The sequence below is a fragment of the Ixodes scapularis genome, unplaced genomic scaffold, assembly GCF_016920785.2.
Source record: "Ixodes scapularis isolate PalLabHiFi unplaced genomic scaffold, ASM1692078v2 PGA_scaffold5__190_contigs__length_132052651, whole genome shotgun sequence".
Taxonomy (NCBI): Eukaryota; Metazoa; Arthropoda; class Arachnida; order Ixodida; family Ixodidae; genus Ixodes; species Ixodes scapularis.
Window position 1 is genome coordinate 56,991,936 of NW_024609880.1, and position 15,893 is coordinate 57,007,828.

Consider the following 15,893-nt stretch of genomic DNA (forward strand, 5'->3'; position numbering starts at 1 on the left):
AAAAGCTCGATGGTATGTGTAACAAGCACATTGACGAAGTTGGTTGTCTGACGTCACCTGTTATTTACGTCAATGAATGCAGAATAACACCATCCCGAGTTACTTCCGTCTAAAAAAAAAATGTAAATAAAAACGCATACCCCCTTCCTTTCTCTCACAGCAAAGGCGGCTACCCCCTTTGTAAAAAGTGCTGCGGAAGCCCACGTCTAAGAATATATGAGCGATGGCGGGTAGTATGGGAAACGTCTCCTCTATGTTCGTCAAGGTGATACTGGTTTTATCTCTAAAAGGCTGTGGGGAGTACAGAGTACAAGCATTTACACCAACAATGTTTGTTTGCGCACTAGAGCCAAGGGACTAGCGCGAGCACCAGTCCACTTGAAAATAGGGCATTTCCATTCACACATACATCTGCAGGAAAGTAGACATAGTGAGGGAGCGTTAAGAGTCACGCGACTCTACGAGGTGAGATAAAAAAGTTTCGAGATTGACTTTGTAGCGTAAAAAGAGGGGGCAGCACAGTGATGTGCTGCGTACCCCTCCGAGATGCGAAGTCGCGGGCGGCCTCTTATCTCGGAGGGGTACGCTGCAGGGACATGCAGGGTACCGCATGTCCCTGCAGCGTACCCCTCCGAGGGCCCGCAGTGCAAGTCCGACAGCAAGTTCACCACGACTCGACGAAGACACTACCGAGACCCGATTAAGTCGCCGTATTCAAGGCCTACACCCGGAATTTGAACTTTTGCCACCCAGGACCAAGCAGTCAAACAGGCCGACGATGAACAACCAGTCGCCGCAGACCTTGACTGCTCCATCTGTCGTCTTCATGCCTGTCGCCCCACGCAATCCGACGCCATTCCATGGTGAGGCCCATGAGGATGTGGAGGACTGGCTTCAACATTATGAACGCCTAGCCCGTCATAGCGGTTGGACTACGGAAGAGCGCTTACAAAATCTCTTTTTCTCCTTGGAGAAAACTGCAAGAAACTGGTTCGAGAACCATGAGGATTCGCTGACGTCGTGGGACACCTGCGTCACCGAGCTGAAGCGGACATTCATGAATCAGGTTTCAAGCACCCAACGAAAGCGTCACGAGCTTTGTGGAAGATGTTCTGCGGCTGAATACCCGTGCAGACTCTCAAGCCACCGAGGAGAAAATACTGTGTGTCCTCATGCGGGGCGTGAGGGAAAACATCTTCGGCGTACTTGTCCGCAGCCCTCCGACAACAGTCGAAGGTTTTGTCACCGAGGCGACGAACATCGAACGTGCCCTTCAATCACGGACCTCCCACTAGACCAGCGACTTTCGGCGTCGCTGCAATCTCGCCTTCTAGCTGCAACAGCCCGGATCTCCGCGAGATCATCCGGGACGTCGTGCGGGAGAAAATTCAGAAGCTTCTACCTGCCGACGCAAGCCCAGCTTCGCCCTCAATTGCCGAGATTGTCCGGGAAGAAGTTCATCAGGCGCTGTAGCCAGAAGTTCTCGTCGGCGCCACTCCCGGACCGCCGACGCTGAGTTACGCCGCAGCTACCTAATGATTACCGCCCCCAGCTCACCAGTATACAGCGCCACCCCGACGAGAGCCTCCAGCGCCGCAGTATTCCCGACGCCAGGAACATCGGGCGCACGTCCGCCCAGAACAAGCTACGCCGCGAAAGACCGACGTGTAGAGGACGGCCGATCGACGCCCGTTTTGCTATCACTGCGGCGAAGCAGGCCACATTTACCGTGGATGCCCCTACCGACAACTGGGGCTGCGCGGGTTCCACTTAAACGACCCACGCCAAGGTATGACGAACGCCCTCGCGACATCAAGGAGTACCTCCGAAGTTCGCCATCCTCAGCGCCGTCTCTCCGCCGTGAGTCCCGCTCACCATCGCCACGAAGTTCAGCGTCTCTAGCTCCCCGACTTCGCCGAGAGAGCCTCTCTCCCCTGCGTCGCCGGGAAAACTAAGTGCGGCAACGCCTGGAGGTGGCGTTGCCGAAGACGACCGAAGTATATAAAGAGCCTTCAAGAACAACAGAGCGCTCCCACTCTCCCGACGCTACGCATCACAACGACGCGCCTGCATCGGTGTCGAACAACCTAAACGTTATTTATCGACGGCCATGACGCATCGGCACTCGTGGACACCGGAGCAGACTACTCAGTCTTGAGTGGGAGGCTCTCGCCGCCTGCGAAAAGACAACGCCGTGGGAAGGCCCCCAAATACGAACCGCTGGTGGGCCCCTCATCACACCAGTCGGAAGATGCACTTCTCGCGTCGAGATTTATGGTGAGACGTGCCCTGTCAAGTTCGTCGTTTTGCAAGACTGTTCAGGGGACGTTATTCTCGGAATGGACTTTCTCTGCGAGTATTACGCCGTCATTGACCTCGGAGCAAACCGGCTAACTCTACGAAAACCTGTTTCACCACCCGGAGGAATTCAAAGCGACGTCATCCGCGGTCCGATTCCTCGCAAGTCACGTAAACATACCGCCGCGGTCGAGTGTTTTCGTGCCTGTCGGGATCACCGAAGCTTTCTGCGACGAAGTTTTGCTCGAGGGGAGCCTCCAGTTGCTTCTAGGAAGACGAATAGGCGTCGCTAGAGGGGTAGCTGAACTTCAGGATGGCCGCACTGTGGTCCTCATGACGAACTTCCGAAACGAAGCGCAACACCTCACGAAAGGTGCAACCGTTGGCCACGTCAAGGAACTCCGAAACTCCGCCGAAATCGCCGCCATTACTGACGAATCCTCGCCACCTCAGCAAGACAGTACGTCGCCAGCGCAGCTCGACATGGACCCTATAGCCTTTCGGGCCCGAAACGACGTCAGCTGATTAACCTCCTCGCCGAATACCGCGACTGCTTTGCGACGTCGTCGAAGGTCCGCCAAACCGCCGTTGCGAAGCACCGCGTTACCGAGGACGACGCACGCCCTGTTCATCGATCTCCATACAGAGTCTCCGTTAAAGAAAGGCAGGTAATCCAGGAGCAAGTTCAAGAGATGCTGAACGACGACATAATTCAACCTTCAAGCACTCCTTGGGCCTCTCCAGTCGTACTGGTTAAGAAGAAAGATGGGACGCTCAGGTTTTGCGTGGACTTCCGGCAGCTGTACGCGGTGACGAAGAAAGACGTCTATCCACTCCCCCGCATCGACGACACGTTAGACCGGCTGCGCCATTCTCGATATTTTCATCGATGGACCTGAAGAGCGGCTACTGCAGCAGGTCGAAGTCGGCGAACGGGACCGAGACAAGACAGCCTTCATCACACCGGATGGGCTGTACGAGTTTAAGGTGATGCCTTCGGACTATGCACGGCGCCAGCAACTTTCCAGCGTGTCATGGACACCGTACTGGCAGGACTGAAGTGGCAGAACTGTCTCGTCTACCTCGACGACGTCGTAGTGTTTTCCGGCGACTTCGACGAGCACTTGCGACGACTCCGAGCTGTTCTCCAAGCCATATAGACCGCCGGACTCACCCTCAAGCCGTCAAAGTGTCGGGTCGCCTATGACGAACTGAAGTTCCTAGGTCACGTGGTTAGTAATGAAGGCATTCGCCCAGACCCAGAGAGGACTCTCGCCGTCGCAGCATTTCCAGTGCCAAGAGACAAGAAGGCCGTGCGAAGTTTCCTTGGGCTATGTGCCTACTATCGCCGCTTCGTTCGAGATTTCACAAGGATTTCCGCTTTACTCACAAACCTCACGAAGGACGCCGAGAAGTTCGAATGGGCCGAGGAGCAGCAGCAGGCATTCGACAAGCTGAAGCGACGACTGCAGGCTCCTCCTGTTCTTGGACATTTCGACCAGGATGCGGAAACCGAGTTTCACACGGACGCAAGTAACGCAGGACTTGGCGCGGTACTCGTCCAAGTACAAGAAGGCACTGAGGGAGTCATCGCCTACACAAGTCGGACATTGTCCAAGGCGGAGAGAAATTACTCCACGACTGAGAAAGAATGCCTTGCGGTCGTCTGGGCAATCACAAAGTTTCGTCCGTACTTATACGGGAGCCCGTTCCGCGTAGTCACGGACCACCACTCGCTCTGCTGGCTTGCGAACCTCAAGGACCCGTCAGGACGCCTCGCGCGACGGAGTCTCCAACTACAAGAGTTCTACAAGTCAGGCCGCAAGCACAGCGACACCGACTGCCTGTCCAGAGATCCCGTCGAAACACCTTCCGGCAGCAGCGACGACAATGACGGCGAGTGTTTCCTGGGCGCAGTGAACACCGGCGACATGGCCCGACGTCAACGAGACGATCCTCAGCTGCGCGCACTAATAGAGCACCTGGAAGGGCGCGGGAGTGCCATGCCACGTGTTTTTTCACGAGCCCTGCCGACCTTCGCCATTAGACATGGTGTACTCTAGAAAGAGAACTTCGGGAATAACAACTCGCAGTGGCTGCTGGTTATCCCGACCGACCTTCGGGGGGAGATCTTTCAAGCCTGCCAGGACGACCCGACGTCCGGACACCTTGGTTACAGCCGGACACTGGCCCGTATTCGTGAAAAGTATTACTGGCCCAGGCTCCCCGTCCACCTAAACACACGATCATGACATGAACGCCAGCGACGCAAGGAACCTCCGACGAGGCCGGCCGGACTCTTGCAGTCAATTCCTCCGCCAACAGCACCCTTCCAGCTGATAGGAATGGATCTACTTGGCCTTTTTCCGCCGTCGACGTCGGGAAATCGCTGGATCATCGTCGCCAAAGGTTATCTCACGCGGTACGCCGAAACGAAAGCCCTTCCTTCCGGAACTGCTGTGGAAGTTGCCAAGTTTTTCGTTGAATCCATCGTCCTCCGGCACGGCGCTCCCGAAGTCCTGATCTGAGACCGTGGATTCTCGTTCATGGCCCAGCTGACACAAGAAGTTTTCGTCTCAGCCACACCAGCCATCGTCGCACCACGGCGTACCACCCGCAGACCAACGGGCTGACGGAAAGACTCAACAAGACCATCGCCGACATGATTTCCCTGTACGTCGACGTGGAGCACGAGACATGGGACGAGCTGTTGCCGTACGTCACCTTTGCCTACAACACGGCCGTGCAAGAGACCACCGGGTTTACACCCTTTCAACTGGTTCATGGTCGCAAAGTGACGACAATGCTGGACGCGATGTTACCCCACGAACCGGCTGTCGACGGAAGCGACGACGCCCAGGTGGTTGCCCAACGGGCATAAGAAGTCCCTCAGCTCGCCCTACTCCTGATTCAAGACCAGCAACGCGTCGACGCGGGCCGCTACAACCTTCGTCGCAGGGACGTCCACTTCAAGCCCGGAGACAGGGTGTGGGTGTGGACGCCCATCCGGCGCTGCGGCCTCAGTGAGAAATTGCTGAAACGATACTTTAGATCGTACAAGGTACTTCGTCGCCTCGGGGAGCTTAACTACGAGGTGATGCCCGACGGAGCAAGAACATCATCACGCCGCTTACCACGACGTGAAGTGGTCCACGTCGTTCGTCTAAAGTCGTCAGTGGCGTAGCCAGGATATTTTTTTAGGAAGAATTCAATAGCATTCCCCCCCCCCCCCCCCCCCCCCCCCCCCCAATGACGCAGGGTAAGCTCGGTGTTTACGGACGATTAGGGAGGCGGTGTTAAAGGGCCCCTGAGAAGAAAAAAAAAGTATGTGTCATTCGCTCTTTCGACCTCAACGAGATGGTCTTTCGCTTTTTTCACCTCAAGGTGAAGGTGGAGCCGATTCACCTCGATTAAAAGGTTAAAAGGCGCGAACAAACAGGACGAAAAAGAGACACGTAGGACACGGACAGGCGCCTTTTAATCGATATGAACCAACTAGCCCCAACCAAAGTTTTATTGCATCCGATTCACCTCTCCTCCACGCTGCCGAAATGCCGAGAGAGACAACTAGAAAGGAGGTGACTACCGACTAAGTCGCACCTCGCGCCGACAATATTGCTCTAAACAAATTAAAAAAAATAACAAATTTAATTTTTTTGACACCCGTGTCCCAGCAAAACTGCTCAAAAAAAGATCTTTTTTTTTTTTCTTTTTAGGGGCCCTTTAAGACCAAACGGGTAAAGCTGCATTGTCACTTTTCAAAAACTGAGCAGGCTTCATTTACAGGAACTGCGCGTGGTGGCTCAGTGTTCTATTGTCGTCGTAGTTGCGGCCCACCAACTTTAAAAGCTTCCTCACAGCACACAACTCCCCCCGCTTATGAGGTACCACTGCATTACCAACGCGTGAAGACACAAAAAAAAAAAAAAAAAAAAAAAAAAAAAAAAAAAAAAACCCACAAAAATAGTTATATTGTCACAAAAAATAAAGCAGCAAAAAAAAAAAAAAAATCTGGGCGTTGTAGAGTTAGAGCAAAAATCAAAATCTATCATCTATTAAAGGTTTAACAGATTCGTGGTACAGAACCAGATGCCGAAGGAAAGAAAGTCTTATCTTTGCTTGGCCGCTTTATCTTGCAGCGTGGTCCAAAGACAGCAGCAGCACATCCTCGGGGTCATGAGAAGTCATGAGTCCAAACTCGTCGTTCCGTCATTCGGAGAAATCACATGACATACACACACAAACACGCAACACGCAAAACACACGCCGAACGTGGAAATGAACTTGACTACCCATGCGCCTATGCGTAGTGAGAATATGAAGGCTTTTCGGAGTTTCTGGTGTTCCGTGCAACAAAAAGATTGATCTAATAACGAATTGCATCGGATGCCACCTCGACATGCAAAACAGAAAGCAAGACGGACCGTCACCGCATCCGTGAGCGACTCGATGGAGGAAAATTTCACTAAGTGAGGAAGACTTCGCCAAAAATAGGGAAATTTTAGGCGTCCAATGCCCGTCAGGTCTGCGCTACAGGCGGTCGCCTTCTGTCCGGAGGCCCTATTTCAGAACGTCCACCTTATCCTCGAGATCCTAGCGATTCTGTCCGTAACAACGGCGGAAGCTGAGCGCTCTTTCTCTTCACTACGGCGGTTGGAAGCATGCCTGGGAGCGTCCAATTCGAATGAGTGACTGCTCGGTCTTGCGCTTTCGAATGTTCACCGCGACATTGAAGTTCAAGCGGAGAACGTCCTGGATATTTTTTACCGTGAACGCAGGCGGTTGCATCTTAATGTGTAGGCGCTTGGCATAAATGAGATTATAAAGAGAGGCTGTAAATTGCTTTCTGAAATAACTAGTCACAGTTATCGTTTTATTCGCAGTAATTTCTAGTCGAAAGCACGTAATTCTGATCAGCACCCGTTGCTTACAGTGCAATTGTTTTTACGATTCATTTAATATTCCTTACATCACTGAGATTGTTTTATATTATCAACATGTGTTCGACTTATTATGGTTTGATTAAACTGTGTAATTCAGTAAAAATAGTTTGTTATACTTTGCCTTGAAATTCCGTCCTTCACCCCACAAATGTTTCGAAATATCCCTTTTTATATATATCTGAGATCAAGTTCCGCATCCCATCCAAAAAACTTGAATGAAGCAATATTACATATTTTATAATTTTGAGCATTTTCCGCGCTTCCCCGTTGATCCGCGCCTCGTGCAAAACCGACTGCGTGAGCAGGGGAGCGAGCGGGCCCCGGCAAAGGGGGGGGGGGGGGGGGGGGGGGGGGGGTTCGACCCCCCAAAGCCCCCCTCCGCCTACGCCACTGAAGTCGTACTACGCTCGATAGGACTGTGGACCTTATGTGTGCCAAAAGACTCCTTAACTCGCCGTTTCTTTTTATGTGCTTTGTTTTGTTTTGCGTTGCATCGGGGCGATGCACGTTTTTAAAGGGGGGAGTAATGCCGCGCGCGCAGGTGGTCTAGCAGGCAGCGCACTCGTGGCCTAGCAATAAAAAAAAAGAAGAAAAAAGGCGCACTTGTGGCCTAATGGCTATCGCGCGTGCCTTCGGCGCAGAAAGCCTGGGTTCAACTCCCGGCCGCGAAGACGCATTTTTGTTGATTCTAACGTAGTGTTCTTATTCGAGAACCGTGTTGCTGATTCGAGGTTAGCATGTTCGACACGCCGAACCTTCTACTCCGATTGTTCCAGAAGCTCACGCGTGTACAAAAGGGGCTCCGCGTGGCAAGCTGGAGTCAGTTTTGCCCCAGCGTTCGACTCTGCTGTCACACCGACTTCGACGCCCGCGACGCTCTGCTTTCTTCTGTTCCTTTTTTTATTTTTTGGGCACAAGTTCGCTCCATTAAACGTTTAGTTTCTTCAGTTATTATCGCCTCATCACTTGTCATTCGTGACGGTCGAAGGCAAGGACCTTCCTGCGTCATTATGCCAAAGGGCGTCACTCTGTGAACATTTGGAACTGCGCAACACGAGTTTGCTTGACCACATGCACGAGCATTATGGCGATCTCAGCATACAGTGCAACCAAAGCGAGAGCGAACACCAATTTTTTGTCAAACAGGCTAATTCTAAAACAGAGACCCGCGCAATGATTTAGAAGGCTGACATAAAAAAAATGAAAGCCGTTTACAACTCCCTGTAACGCCGAATTAGAGCGAAGGTCACGTGACCCCTCCTTGAGGTCACGTGACCTTGGTTTAGCGGAAACATTTCCCCGCTAAATCGCTAATTTCCGCTAAATTTAGCGGGGAAATTTTCCCGCTAGATTTAGCGGGGAAATTTTTGCGCCAGATTTAGCGGGGAAAGTTTTTCGCTAGATTTAGCGGGGAAATTTTTCCGCCAGATTTAGCGGGGAAATTTTTCCGCTCGATTTATCGGGGAAATTTTTCCGCCAGATTTAGCGGTAAAATTTTTTTCGCTAGATTTAGCGAGGAAAATTTTCCGCTAGATTTAGCGGGGATATTTTTTCCGCTAGATTTAGTGGGGAAAATTTTCCGCTAAATTTAGCGGGGAAATTTTTCCACTAGATTTAGCGGGAAAATTTTCCCGCTAGATTTAGCGGGAAAATGTTTCCGCTAGATTTAGCGGGGAAATTTTTCCGCTAGATTTTGCAGGGAAATTTACCCATAATGCACCGCGCGGTTACGCCGACGCCGCTCAAGCCGGAAAAGGGCGCCTAAGAGCTGCGCTCTAAAACAGTGAGGTGTGCGAGCTGTTTTTAGTGGCACTCTTGCTTCAAGAATGGCAGAACGTCACTGAGGTCGGATGAGGTCGCCCTATCGCTCTTGGGATTCCAGCGACGTTCTGCCGTTCCTGAAGCGCGAGTTGAAAATTCACTGCTTTATCAAACAAGCCTGCTGAATTATTTCAAAGGTCTCTGTTTTATATTTGCCGTGTTTGACGCAGAACTGGGGTGCTATGTTGCGCTTTTTGCACTCCCAGGAGACTTGGAAGAAGGAAGTGACGTCAACGACTAGAGCAAACGCATATTGGATGTTGACAGAAGGAAACAAAATCAACATCCAATCTGCATTTGCTGCGTTGTTGACGTCACTTCCTTCTCCCTAGTCTCCTGGGAGTGCAAAAAGCGCAACATAGCCCCCCAGATGTTCTCTTTCGCTCTGGTGTTCGCAGTCTATGGTGAAATTGCCATTGTGCTCGAGCACGTGGTCACAAAAACTCGTGGAGCGCAGCTCCGAATGTTCACAGAGCGACGGTCTTTGGTATCACGAGACACGAAGGTTTCTTCCTCCGAATGCTGCGCGCGCATCACTGTGTTGCCCCTGTTTGTTTACACTACAAAATCAGTCTCGAAAAGTATTGATCACACCTCGTACTTGTTGACATGAAGACGTATGGCATAGACGTTTCCTAACATAATATTTGTTCCGGTGCAAACCAGTACCGATAAATATAGCGATCGACTGTGACCACTCTAATACACGCCATTTGTACAGGAAGCCCCCTTTAACTTTACGAGATGGTAGGCAAAAAATGTCAGGCCGCCAGCTTCAAAGATGGCGGTATGCATTTGGGTGAATCTTGTGGTGCATTGTAATAAAGGGGAAAAATGACCCTCCCACGTGTTACATAGCTCGTTAGTATGTAACATCATAGGGCTCAGAGCGGACCACAGACATACCGCTGCCTTCGCAGCTGGTTGACCTCGATACACGTAACGGTTCTTGAGATATGGTAAGAGAAATGAATGTGGTGGCGACTTACCTTCCTCGTTCACACAGACTAAGAAGCTTTGTGGGCAGTACATCCAGAAAGTCTTGATGGTGTGGGCCACGGTGGCCGAGTTGTCTTCCCACAGATCGTACATGATTGCCTTCACGTCGTAATCGTCTACTGTCCGGACAGTGTACCCGAGTTTGAAGTGCACTTTTTCCAAGAAGTTATCTTCCTTTCCTTTGGGTGGAACAAACGAGTCGTACGCGACTGCTGTTTTGCTTTTAGCAGCTAGGTCTGCCATTTGTTCGATGGTGGTTCTGAAGTTGTCAAACCTCAGCTCGTCCGATTCAATTGAGTTCTGGCGTAGTTCGTCTTTGGTCGAGGGAGATAGTGTACTAAGGAAATCGGGTGCTTGATTTTCTGATTTGACTTCTGTACTCGACGGAGTCATTCTCGATGCATGTTTAGACGTATCGCCCGTTGCGCTTTGCCTGGCGGGAATTTCGCAGAATTGACTGTTACTCGCTGCGACAAATTCGTTGACTTCTGCCAGGTCGTGAGAATCTTTCCGACCTTGCGCTGCGAGCCTTGCGCTGCGCTGCGAACCTTCAATTTTTTCAAATGGCAGGCACATCGGGTTGCCCTCTTTTAGGCTAGAATATTGTGAACCTTGTGGGCATCTTCTGAAATTGACAGGGTCAAATTCCAGCTGACTTTGTTCATTTGTTTCTGCGATTGGTGTTTCACCCAAGTCAATCGGAAGATCATATTTATTTAACGTACAGCCACTACCGTCCGTGTCGCATCGCGGAGGTTCTGTGTCTTTAGCCGGCTCGCTTGAAATCCCGAATACCTGAACTTCCGACTCCGTGACGAAGAAGCTTTCGTGGGCCCCCGTTCTACTTTCGTCTGGCAGGACGCTTCCTTGCTGTTTCACTAGGATTCGCTGGTTTCGTTTGTCACATGACCACCTTTCTACTCGTTTAATCGAAAGTAATGTGCCCCGCTCCTCAACGTCCAAAGCGTCTGACGTGCCACCAGCCGTGCTGTCTCCGCTTTTGTCAAACCTTTCCCATTCTGATCCTTCGCGTCGCTCTTCAGGTGAGACTTCAGCGTCACTTAAAACCATCTTAGAACTCATTTCATGCCTTGCAGCTTCCGATTTGATTGGCAGTTGTTCAGACTTTTCCTCTACTGCGATCGTTGTTGTAATCCGTGCTGGAGTCTTGGGTTCTTTTACTTGTTGCCCGTATGTAACATACACGTCTTCAGTCCCTTTCGTCAGCGTTTGCTTTTCGGGTAAGTAAGTGACGTCTTCGCGGTTAACGCTTTCGTTTATAAGGACTATTGCATCTCTATCGGAGAACGTATTCGAAGTATCGAGTTCTACTCTGCTTGACCTTTCGGGTCTGAGCTTGGCCTCGATCATTTCCTGTTCGCCTTTCCTGAGGGAATAACGTTCGAAAACGTCGGAGGACTCGGTAGCCTTTGTGGTTTCAATTTTTACACCTTCTCTTGGAGCGACGTTAGACAGTGTTCGAAGTTTCGCTGGACATGTGTGGACCTCTGCAGGAAGGATGTCTTCTATAACATGATGCAATCTTGAGGAATCCTCAGCTTTTAACTCCTCCGGCTTCACACTTGTTGCTTCAACATCATTGACTTTTGGTGATACCTTCTGAATTCCTTCGAGTGTTGCTGTATCCATAGAACTCTCGGTGACCGGCGTCGGTTCACTCTCTGTAGCTCCATAACGGTATATTGCACTAATGGAAGCCGTCGAGAGACCAACCAGAAATTTGCGATTTGTTATTGTCTCTCTTTCAGCGAATAGTGATGTTCCGACGCCGGCAGGTTCCCAACTTTCGGTTTCTTCAGCTTGGCCACCAAATTGTGTACTAGGCAATCCACTAGATTCAGAACGGCGCGTATCACTTTCGCCAGTTATGCTACCACCGTGCATCTTAGCGTTCAAAGTCTTCTGAATATTGAGATAACCCTTCCCGCTTGCATCGTCACCTTCGGGAGTGGTACATTGCGGTTCATGCTGTACAGGGCTTTCAATAACGCCTCGGTTGATTCTTGGGTTGGTACAAGCGCCTGCCAGTAGAATTTCACGTTTCGTATTAACCAAACTGGTATTATCTTGGGGTGGAAGCACATCCGTGCTATCCGGAATCTTGTCTGAGCGACCGCAGGGTGACTCCGTCATGGCTGCGCTTACTGGCGCTTTCTCCTCACTTGGTTCTAATAATTCTATAGCAGAATCGCAACTGCTTACTGGTTTATCTTCAAGCCTCTCTTGCGCTACTATTCCCACCCAGGCTTCTTCAATCTTTGAAAGGAAAGTGTCGTCGGCTGCTGTTGGAGGTGCTGCAGAAGAAGACGCATTGGCGTTTAAGAAGCGACTCCTGGATACTTTCTTTTTGGGGCTCTGTAGTCGATAGTCATAAGGTATCAGAAATGGTTGCACTGGTTCCGCAGATTCAACGTGCTTTGTTCGTTCGTTTGGTTCGGCTTCTTTTGTAAGATGTCGAAGGCCTTGTTCCCCAAAAGCAAGCCCCAAAGGCAATCCACTAGATTCGGAATGAGTTGCATCGCTTTTACCAGCTGTACTACCGCCATACATCTCGTTTTCCGAAATCTTTTGAATATCCAGAAATCTGTTCCCGCTTGAATCATCACTTTCGGAAGGGGTACCTGGTAGATCATGCTGGAATGGGCCGTCAATAATGCCGCAGTTGATAATAAAGTCGGTATAAGCGCGTACCAGTGGGATTTCACGTTGCGTCTCGACCCAACTGGCATTATCCTGGGGTGGAAGCCCATCCGTGCTATCGCGAATCTTGTCTTTGGTCCCAGGAGACAGTTTACTAAGAAAATTGGATGTTTGATTTTCTGATTTGACTTCTGTACTAGAAGGAGTCATTCTCGATGCAGGTTTGGACCTATCGCCCGTTGCGCTTTGCCTGGTGGGAATTTCGTAGAATCGACTGTTACTCGCTGAGACAAATTCGTCGACTTCTGCCATATCGTGAGAATCCTTCCGATCTTGCGCAGCGAGCCTTGAGCTACGCTTCGAACCTTCAATTATTTCGAATGGCAGGCACATAGGGTTGCTCTCTTTCAGGCTAGAATATTGTGAACCTTGTGCGTATTTTCTAAAATTGAGAGCGTCAAATTCCAGCTGACTTTGTTGACTTGTTTCTGTGAGTGGTTTGTCGCCCAAGTCAGCCGAAAGATCATATTTATTTAACGTACAGCTACTACCGTCCGTGTTGTATCGCGGACGTTCTGTGTCTTTATCCTGGTCGCTTGAAGCCCCGAATTCTTGAACTTCCGACGTGGTGACGAAGAAGCTTTCGTGGACCCCCGTTCTACTTTCTTCTGGCGGGAAGTTTCCTTGCTGTTTCACCAGGATTCGCTCGCTTCGTTTGTCACATGACCGCCTTTCTACTCGTTTAATGGCGAGTAATGTGCCCCGCTCTTCGACGTCCAAAGCGTCCCACTTGCCACCAGCTGTGTTGTTTCTGCCTCCGTGAAACCTTTCCCATTCTGGTCCTTCGCGTCGCTTTTCAGATGAGTCTTCAGCGTCACTTGAAACCATCTTAGAACTGATATCATGCCTTGCAGCGTCCCATTTGATTGGCAGTTGTTCAGACTTTTCCTCCGCTTCGATCGTCGTTGCAACCCGCGCTGGAGCCTTGGGTTCTTTTACTTGTCGCCCGTACACGTCATCAGTCTCTTTCGTTAGTGTTTGCTCTTCGGGTAAGTAAGTGACGTCTTCGCGGTCAACGCTTTCGTTTATAGGGACTATTGCATCTCTATCGGAGAGCGTATTCAAAGTATCGAGTTCTACTCTTCTTGAATTTTCGGGTCTGAGCTTGGCCTCGATCATTTCCTGTTCACCCTTTCTCGGGGAATGACCTTCGAAAAGGTCGAAGGACTCGGTAGCCTCCGTGGTTTCAATTTTTACACCTTCTGTTGGAGCGACGTCAGACACTGTTCCAAGTTCCGCTGGACATGTGTGGAGCTCTGCAGGAAGGATGTCGTCTTGTATATTATGACGTAATCTTGAGGAATCCTCAGCTTTTAACTCCTCCAGCTTCACTCTTGCTGCTTCAACCTCATTGACGTTTGGTGATACCTTCTGAATTCTTTCGAGTGTTGCTGTATCCATAGAACTCACGGTGACCGGCGTCGGTTCGCTCCCTGCAGCTCCTGTTGCCCCATAACGGTATATTGGACTAATGGAAGCCGTCGAGGGACCAACCAGAGATTTGTGATCTGTTAATGTCTCTCTTTCAGCGAATAGTGATGTTCCAACACCGGCAGGTTCCGAACTTACGGTTTCTTCAATTTGGCCACCAAATTGTGTACCAGGCAATCCACTAGATTCAGAACGGTGCGCATCACGTTCGCCAGTGATGCTACCACCGTGCATCTTATCATTCAAAGTCTTCTGAATATTGAGATAACCCTTCCAACTTGCATCGTCACCTTCGGGAGTGGTACCTTGCGGTTCATGCTGGAATGGGCTTTCAATAACGCCTCGGTTGATTCTTGAATCGGTACAAGCGCCTGCCAGTAGAATTTCACGTTTCGTATCGACCAAACTGGTATTATCTTGGGGTGGAAGCACATCCGCGCTATCCGGAATCTTGTCTGTGCGAATGCAGGGTGACAGCGTCATGGCTGCGCTTAACGGCGCTTCTTCTTCACTTGATCCTATTAATTTTATAGCAGAATCGCAACTGCTTACTGGTCCACCTTCAAGCCTCTCTTGTGCTACTATTCCCGCCCAGGCTTCTTCAGTCTTTGAAAGCAAAGTGTCATCGGCTGACGCATTGGCGTTTAAGAAGGGACTTCTGGATACTTTCTTTTTGGGGCTCTGAAGTCGATAGTCATAAGGTATCAGAGATGGTTGCACTGGTTCCACAGATTCAACGTGCTTTGTTGGTTCTTCTGGTTCGGCTTCTTTTGTAAGATGTCGAAGGCCTTGTTCCCCAAAAGCAAGCCCCAAAGGCAATCCACTAGATTCGGAATGAGGTGCATCGCTTTTACCAGCTGTACTACCGCCATACATTTCGTTTTCCGAAATCTTTTCAATATCCAGATATTTGTTCCCGCGTGAATCATCACTTTCGTGAGGAGTACCTGGTAGATCATGCTGGAATGGGCCGTCAATAAGGCCGCGGTTGATAATAATGTCGGTGTAAGCGCCTGCCAGTGGGATTTCACGTTGCGTCTCGACCAAACTGGCATTATCCTGGGGTGGAAGCACATCCGTGCTATCGCGAATCTTGTCTTGGCGAATGCAGGATGACTTCGTCATGCCTGCGTTTACTGGCACTTCTGTTACACTAGATTTTATTGATTCCATAGCAGAATCAGAACTGCTTACTGGTCCTTGTTCAAGCCTCTCTTGTACTAACATTCCCGTCCAGATCGGTGGTTCTTCAATCTCTGGAAGGCAAGTGTCATCGGCTGCTGGTGGAAGTGCGGTAGGAGAAGACACATTGGAGTTTAAGAACAGACTTGTGGATACTTTCTCCTCAGGACTCTGAAATTGATATTCACGAGGTATCATATATGATTGCACGGGTTCCGCAGATTCGACGTGCTTTGCAGGTTCTTCTGGTTCGGCTTCTTTTGAAAGACGTCGAAGGTCTTGTTCCCCAAAGGCAAGCCCCAAAAGCAGTCCACTAGATTCTGAACGCAGCTCATCACTTTTGCCAGCTGTGCTTTCGCCATGCATGTCGTTTTCTGCAATATTTTGAATATCCAGATATTTGTTCCCGCTTGAATCATCACTTTCGGGAGGAGTACCTGGTAGATCATGCTGGAATGGGCCGTCAATAAGGCCGCGGTTGATAATAATGTCGGTGTA